Here is a 7647-nt window from a genome sequence, read left to right on the forward strand (position 1 = left end):
TTAACGAAATTGATCAATTAAACCCCCCTCCCTCTCCCATGAATCTATTGTTCTGATATGTGATTACGAGCTCATGAGGGATTGATTTATTACCTGAAGCGGATAATCAGTCTTTCAGAGAAAACCGCCACCCCAATCCCTTCTCCCTCCCCCTCCCCCATCCCATTGTGATGAGAGAGCATTTGTTAAGTTCTGATCCACTTTTCCCCCTCCTTGGAAATCTCCAAGTCCTCCCCTACTACACTACCCCCCTCCCCCACCTGTAAATTGGCACGAAAAAGACTCAGTCTGCGCTGGGAAGGAAGTATCTCACAACACAAAAATTCAATCAATGTCAATAATATACTGCTACGTAGTCTTTATTTAACCAGTTTGATGGAGACAAGGCTCCTCTGTGGTTGGGAATAACTGTGTTGCAGTACCTCCACTCTTTTGACATCACCTCACATCCAATTAGTGGATACTGGTAGAGTTGGGTCAAAATCCTGATTTCATCAGCTCGACAGCCCATCAGTTCCCCAGAAATATTGAGTCACCTTTGATTGATCACCTGCATATTTGGAGGGACGTACCTCATCAAATTGATTGACCACGTGCAATATATGGGCAATGGCCTTGCCGCAATGGATACACCGGTTCCCGTCAGATCACCAAAGTTAAGCGCTGTCGGGTGTGGCCGGCATTTGGATGGGTGACCATCCGGGCTGCCATGCGCTATTGCCATTTTTCGGGGTACACTCAGTCTCGTGATGGCAATTGAGGAGCTACTCGACCGAATAGTAGCGGCTCTGATAGAAAAAAATACAAAAACATCATACCGACTGGGAGAGTGATCTGCTGACCACACGCCCCTCTTATCTGCATCCTCTTCTGAGGATGATGCGGTGGTCGGATGGTCCCGATGGGCCACTTGTGGCCTGAAGACAGAGTGCATGTGCAATATATATGTGCTGTCTTATATGCACCAATGCGCGATCGCGCAATCATCCTCCTGCACCACCACTGCCCATATTCGGCGAAAAAAATCTTCTGATGACATCCTCACACTGACAGCAGGGCAGGTGCCTTGGGAACCACAATCATGCCACTCACCTCATGTATTCCTGCGTGCGCAGCTTGGGAGAGAGTCTAGCACATAGAGCTGGCTCATGTGGCCAGAGTTCTTGCTAATCCACAAACAAAGCATTGTGCGGTTGTGGTGACAGATAAGGGGTGGTAGGAAGCATTATCTGCCAGAAAGCTTCCAACACTCGTGACCACAAAGCGTGTGCTGTTCATCAAGTCAGGTAGCTAGACCCACGTTGGCCGGGAGAGACCTGCACCCTTGCTGGCCACGCTGGCAATTACAAGCTTACAAGCACACCTCCAGCCATACTAGATGCTCAGAGGTCGGTGAGATGACTGCCAAGCAGACCACCAGTCGGTTTCCACGGGGGGGGGGGGGGGGGGGGGGGGGATAATTTTCAAGTACAAACACTTGCCATATTGATTCTTCTCAAATTTCCACATAAAAATCAGAGAGCACTCGCAACACACACGATCGTGAAGGCTGCCCAACACATACTGATTCAGCTGTTCTCCTGCCCAGAGGGCAGCACGATTAGCTAAGCAGCATTCTTGTATCTCACCTGATGGGTTTGGGAGGCACAGCAGTGGCTCGCGCCTTAAGCCGGAAACGTACATTCGTTCTGGCCACCAGCTACCTCCGCCATGCACTTGTACACCAAGTGGACTCGTCCTAGGAAACCAGCCACATATCTATTAGTGTAATTACAATTAAATATTATGGTCGTGGCACCACTCTGGTGATATTCGACAATGAGCAAAGTCTCGGAAATACCTCCCCGTGATGACTATAGATCTGGAAGTATCAATTTCCCATGTAAATGGTTCAAATGGCTCTGAGCACTATGGGACTTAACATCTGAGGTCATCAGTCCCCTAGAACGTAGAACGACTTTAACCTAACCGACCTAAGGACATCACTCACATCCATGTCCGAGGCAGGATTCGAACCTGCGACCGTAGCGGTCGCGCGGTTCCAGACTGAAGCGCCTAGAACCGCTCGGTCACACCGGCCGGCTCCCATGTAAATCTACACTAACCTTATGACCAGACATAATTTTCTATGGAAAATATTTCCAGCCCTCCCTTTCATGTACGTTATTTTCGAGGACAGAAGAAATTGGGAGCATACATACGTTTTCGCATCACTGAAGTATCGGTACTTGTGAAAGTCGTGTACAACTGTTTGCATAAGCTATATTTCCTCTAAGTATTCCCTTATCAGATAAAAATATATCTGTTCTCATCAGCTTAATATCTGGTGTAGCCTGTATCACAGGATTAGACTACTGAAGTCATTTTTCCCTCATTACAGAATGGCAAGCGCATGCTCTACCTCTGTTACAGGATGCCTCCTCAGTTTCATACTCTCTTTCAGTGACCAAGTACTTCAAAACATACTAAGTCTCTTAAGGCAGCAGCACAGAAAAGTTGTAAATATAGGGTCCATACTACATATCACTTTATCAATTTGGTAATACAGCTGATTTTACTAGGATAGTTATCCCCCCTGTGTAGGTGGGAGATGGAAATTTCGTTAAAAGAGCGATAAACACCTGATTACCGCTCCAACTTACGAATCATATCCGTGGTGCTCTGGCCCTCGCTTCCACCCACCTGGCAGCACATCACTGATATCAAGTTGATCGACTAATTAATTAAAATGGGAATCCCTGCAGGGAAGACGATGTTCTTTTCGAAGAACACTGTTAATAAAATTTAAAGAACTGACATTTGAAACTGACTGCAGAAGGTTTCTACTGCTGAGAACATGCATTTTGCGTAAGGAACATGAGAGTAAGATAAGATAAATTAGCGCTCATGTGGAGATACATAGACAATATTTTTCCCTCGCTGTGTTTGCGAGTGAAATAGGAACGGAAGCCATATCCCTGACATATCAAGTGGTGGATCCACCTACGAACTCTATCCCAGTCCTATCCCAAACCTACCTGGCGGCCCACATGTGAAACCTACACACACACACACACACACACACACACACACACACACATGTAGGGGAGACTGGTGCTAGTTGGCATATGGGGTAAGTTGGCACACTGCTTCTTTTTCCTACTGCTATAAGGACTGAGTTCTAGGACTGCAACAGTTAAACTCACAAACGCTGTGGTACCTTCCATTGTAGTTTCAGTCTGATGAGAACTCCCAGAGAGGAAGGACTTCATGTTTCTTGTTTTTCAGACGGGTGAGTATTTTTTTTCTCACTCTAAGTTTTTATTATTCCGTGAAGCTCTAGAATGTGTCTGGGAATTTTAAGCAGCTGTGACGGGTAGAGGAGACAATAGTAACTGGATTCAAATACAGAACTGCTTCGTAAAGCTTTTTTGCGAAGCAGTGAGGCATCCAACTTGTCTAAAATGTGTTGTCGGGGCAAGTTGGCATCTTGGCTTAGGGGCATGTAGGCATAGACCATGTGGCGTATGCAACTTACCCCCCAAATTGTTTTCACATAGGTGTCTCTGACATTTTTAGCTCTTTCTTATACATTTCGTTGAAGGTTTGCCATGAGGAATTACAAGAGAAAGACGGAACGTGTACTGCTCGGAACATAAAGAATGCCATACATGCTTACTTTATCGACAAAAGAAGCCTAGCCGCCGCAGTAGAAGAATTCAACAACCCTGTACGGAGCTTAGCTACTTATTGCCAAAAAGCGAGAGAAGGTGATGCTTTCACTGATGAAGTCCCTGATGTTCTAAGTAGATATAAAACTCCTATGTATCAGTCAAGTGACGTAACTAAAAAAAATAGTTATGTCAGCTTTTCATTGTGGGCGTATTGAATTCCAAGGGCATACCTAACATGGCTGTCATAATATTAGGTTCGCAACTGATGACATACTTCGTATTTTGTGTGACAAGTTTTCTCTCTTGAACAGGTGTATCTGTTAAGTGAATACCTTCAGAAAGCCTCAGATATTTACTTCGTCTTACGCCCGAAGGAGGTTAGAAAATTTGCTTTTCAATACACCACCAAAAAACGAGGTTAACAAACCACTTTCTTGGGAGGAAAAGAAAATGGCGGGACCTGTATTTTCTGAAGAGGCATCAGAGTTTATCCATCGAAACACCCGAAGCCACAAGCCTAGCCAGGGCCACCATTTTTAATGAAGTAAATGTGAACAGTTTCTTCAGTTTGCTTAAAAAGATTTTCGATTGACTGAAGTTTCAAGCTCAAGACATATGGGATATGAATGCAATGGGGATCACAACTGTACAGGAACCAGACAGAATGGTAGCATAGAAAGGTTTGAAACAAATTAGATAGATAACCTCTGATGAAAAAGGCAGTCTCGTAACCCTAGCAACATATGTATCAGCTGGAGGTAATGCTACCCATCCATTCTTCATATTTCCCAGAGCAAAATACAAACCACATTTTGTTGAAGACGCTCCAGCTGGCTCTGATGGTGATGCCAACAAGTCACGTTGGATGCCAGAAACAAATTTTATTAAGTTCTCCAAGCACTTCTTTAACTATTCTTGAAGTTCGAAGGTTCGCCCAACACTTCTACTGCTTGACAACCACGACTCTCATTTCTCTATTGCAGCACTTGATTTATTGAAAGAAAGTGGGTCAGTTCTCCTATCATTTCTCCCACCCTGCAGTCATAAATTGCAACCCTGGACTGGAGTGTGTTCGGGCCACTTAAAATATGTATCAGTACTGCTTGTGCTGCTTGGATGAATAATGGTCCTGGCCGAACGATTTCAATTAATGACCTACCTAGCATTGTGAACAGAGCTTTTCCGCTTGCAACAACACCATCCAATATCACTGTAGGGTTTATAGTAAGCAGGATTTGCCCTTTCAGTCCCGACATCTTTCATGAATTCTACTTTCTGCCATCATCTGTCACTGATCGCCTGCCTCCTGATGGTGTCCAGACTCTGAGTGCTAACATTGTCTGAGCCGCCTCCTCGATAGAGTCGTTCCACTTCGTCTTCCACTGATGCACCTACTCCAAGCACACCATCAGCATCCTAAATTGTAACATCAGAAGAAATTCGCCCTTTTCCAGAAGCAGGCCCACGAAAACTGTCTACTCGTGACAGGAAAAGGAGACACACTGCTCTATTGACAGACACTCCAACCAAAAATGTACTGGCAAAAAGTAAGCAAATGTCAATTAGTAGGCCTATTTTAGAGAAGACAGGCAAAAGGGCTGCAACTCAAAAAAAGAGGAAGGGAAAATGTTCTCAGGGAAATGATTCAGAAGTGATGGAATCTAAACACAAAATGTCAAATATAATAAGCTATGCTGATTCTGAGGGTAGCCTCGATTTCCCACCAAGTATAGACACTGAAGAGGAATATGAGCCCAAGTGTCTATCATTTCGACAATGCCCACCAACACCGACTACTAGAGAGAACAACATGAATGTAGTTCAAGAAGACAATTTGGAGTAGTATCATATCACGTGGAAGACTTTATGGTGGTGAAGTATAGAGCATGTCTGTGTCCTGGAAAGATATTGGAAACTGATGGTGATGAAATATTTGTTTGCACAATCGTGAAAAAAAAAGAAATTTTGGAGATGACCTGACGTTCCTGACTCGATTTGGTATAACAGAAGCAAAATGGCGTGAAAACTAAAACCACCAGTTCATGTGAGCAATCGAGCTACTTTCTTGGTGGACATGAAGTTGTGAGTCTATAATTTCGTTGCTACTTTCTATTTTATTATCATGTAACTTTTCTCTGTTCATTTAATGACTTAATAATATTTTAAGACTGTTGCCATTTTGACAGACACTAATACAAAATGTACTAGCAATGGAAAGATCTAACAGAAAGAAAGTGTCAACACCATTTGTCCTTCATATTGTATTGAAATAAAAGTGTCTTAGTTGCTACCTTGTGTTTATTCCTCGGAACCTGTGAACCATGCCAACTTACCCCACCACGTGTACCAACTTGCTCCACATGTGAGATAAATTGGCGTAGGTGTAACATTTTAGTAAACATTTTTTTTACATATTCAGCATGCAATTCTAAGTGACATTTTCATCATTAATTAATAGCTAAGGGATACAACTATCTACAGCACAGATCATATAAGCAGAAAGTACTATAGGAAGAAATAGAAAAATCATAAAATAAAAACTATGCCAAGTTGCCCCGGTATCCCCTGCAGAAAAATAGTGCAGTTGTATTAAGTGTTGACGGCTGTACTACATTAGCAAGCAATTTTAAAATGCGTGGCTAGAAGTGAGTTCATGATCAGATGAGCAGAAGTGACATAGAATCGGTAAAATTACTAAAATTGACGGAACACGCGCATAAATTGAGGGAAAATACGACAAAATGTGAAAAAATTGAGGGTGAATGAGGGATTCTTGTACATGGAAACGTGTGTATGAGAGCAAGAGGAATATGAGAAAAAGTCGACATGGGAGCACTGAGAACCAAGGGAACAGTAATTTTTCGTGGACAGCGATAAGATGTTAGGAGTAGATTGTTTAACGTGTATGACCACGAAATATAGAGTAATAAATTTATATTTGTTGGATCACAAGCCCAGGTGTGATCCCAAAGTTATCAGCAAACATCTTATAGATTTCTACGATAAACTGTTACTACGATAAACTGTATGTCCTCTTTAGCTAAACAGCATTGTATTAACAGCTTGGGGCTGCAATATGTAACTACCAAATGCAGCGTTCGTTTGATCCTGTGCAAGACTATGTTAAGTGTGTAAGGCAGCTGTGCCATTACCACTGAATAAAGGACTGACGGAGATGCACAGTCTATACAACCACCTTACATTGATGGGCAGCAGGTTGTGTATCTAATTATACTAACAAATACAGTCCGAAATTGCATTGATGCCACTGTTCTCAAGCTAGCTGCGTATTTCCAGACAAGGTTCGCTGTCCAGAACATCGCACTAACCGTTTCTGCTGTTTCTTTGGCGCATCATGCATTGCAACTCCACAAACTGGTGCGAAACGGACATCGAAGTACCTAGTAAGTAGTCAATAACAAATCCACTGAAATCAATTTAAGTAGTGAAACAAATGCAAGTAATAGCTTTCTCAGTACGCTTGTTGCATTTACAGTGGACGAATGCAAAATTAAGGTGTCGGATATATCGAATGACGTCTGTTGCAGTCTGCATTACCAGCAACATCGCTTTGTTCGATACCAAGTAAAAAGAATGTGGAACACTTATCTTATATGGTAACTTTGGACATCTCTATGATAGTTTCTGTGCACAATAGCAGGGTTACATTTAAAGTAATATATACTGAAACTGATTTAGTGCACAGTATGTACACTGGGGCATGACCTTATGAGTATGGTTATACAGGGTTGTCAGAAACAGTCTGAAAAGCTTGTAAGAGTGTTGCAGGGGTCGGTTATGCTGAGAAATAATTGTTTAGGAAAAAACTGGATAAGTTGCGCTGTTAGCAGAGTTAATTAGCATTGAAGTCAGCCAATGAGATCGCTGCGCGCACAGATTTAAGCACTCCGCTAGATACAATTAGTGTCAATAGTTCCCATAGCGTAGATGTTAGTACACGAAACTGCTTAGTCTTTGGCTCGGGGTCGATCCT

General features: G+C 42.8%; 1 pseudogene; it reads left to right on the forward strand.

Moving 5' to 3' along the window:
- The first annotated feature begins 2264 nt into the window (after positions 1-2264).
- Positions 2265-2441, forward strand: LOC126424153 (U2 spliceosomal RNA; annotated as a pseudogene).
- Positions 2442-7647: the final 5206 nt, after the last annotated feature.

The sequence above is a fragment of the Schistocerca serialis genome, chromosome 1 (assembly GCF_023864345.2).
Source record: "Schistocerca serialis cubense isolate TAMUIC-IGC-003099 chromosome 1, iqSchSeri2.2, whole genome shotgun sequence".
Lineage (NCBI taxonomy): Eukaryota > Metazoa > Arthropoda > Insecta > Orthoptera > Acrididae > Schistocerca > Schistocerca serialis.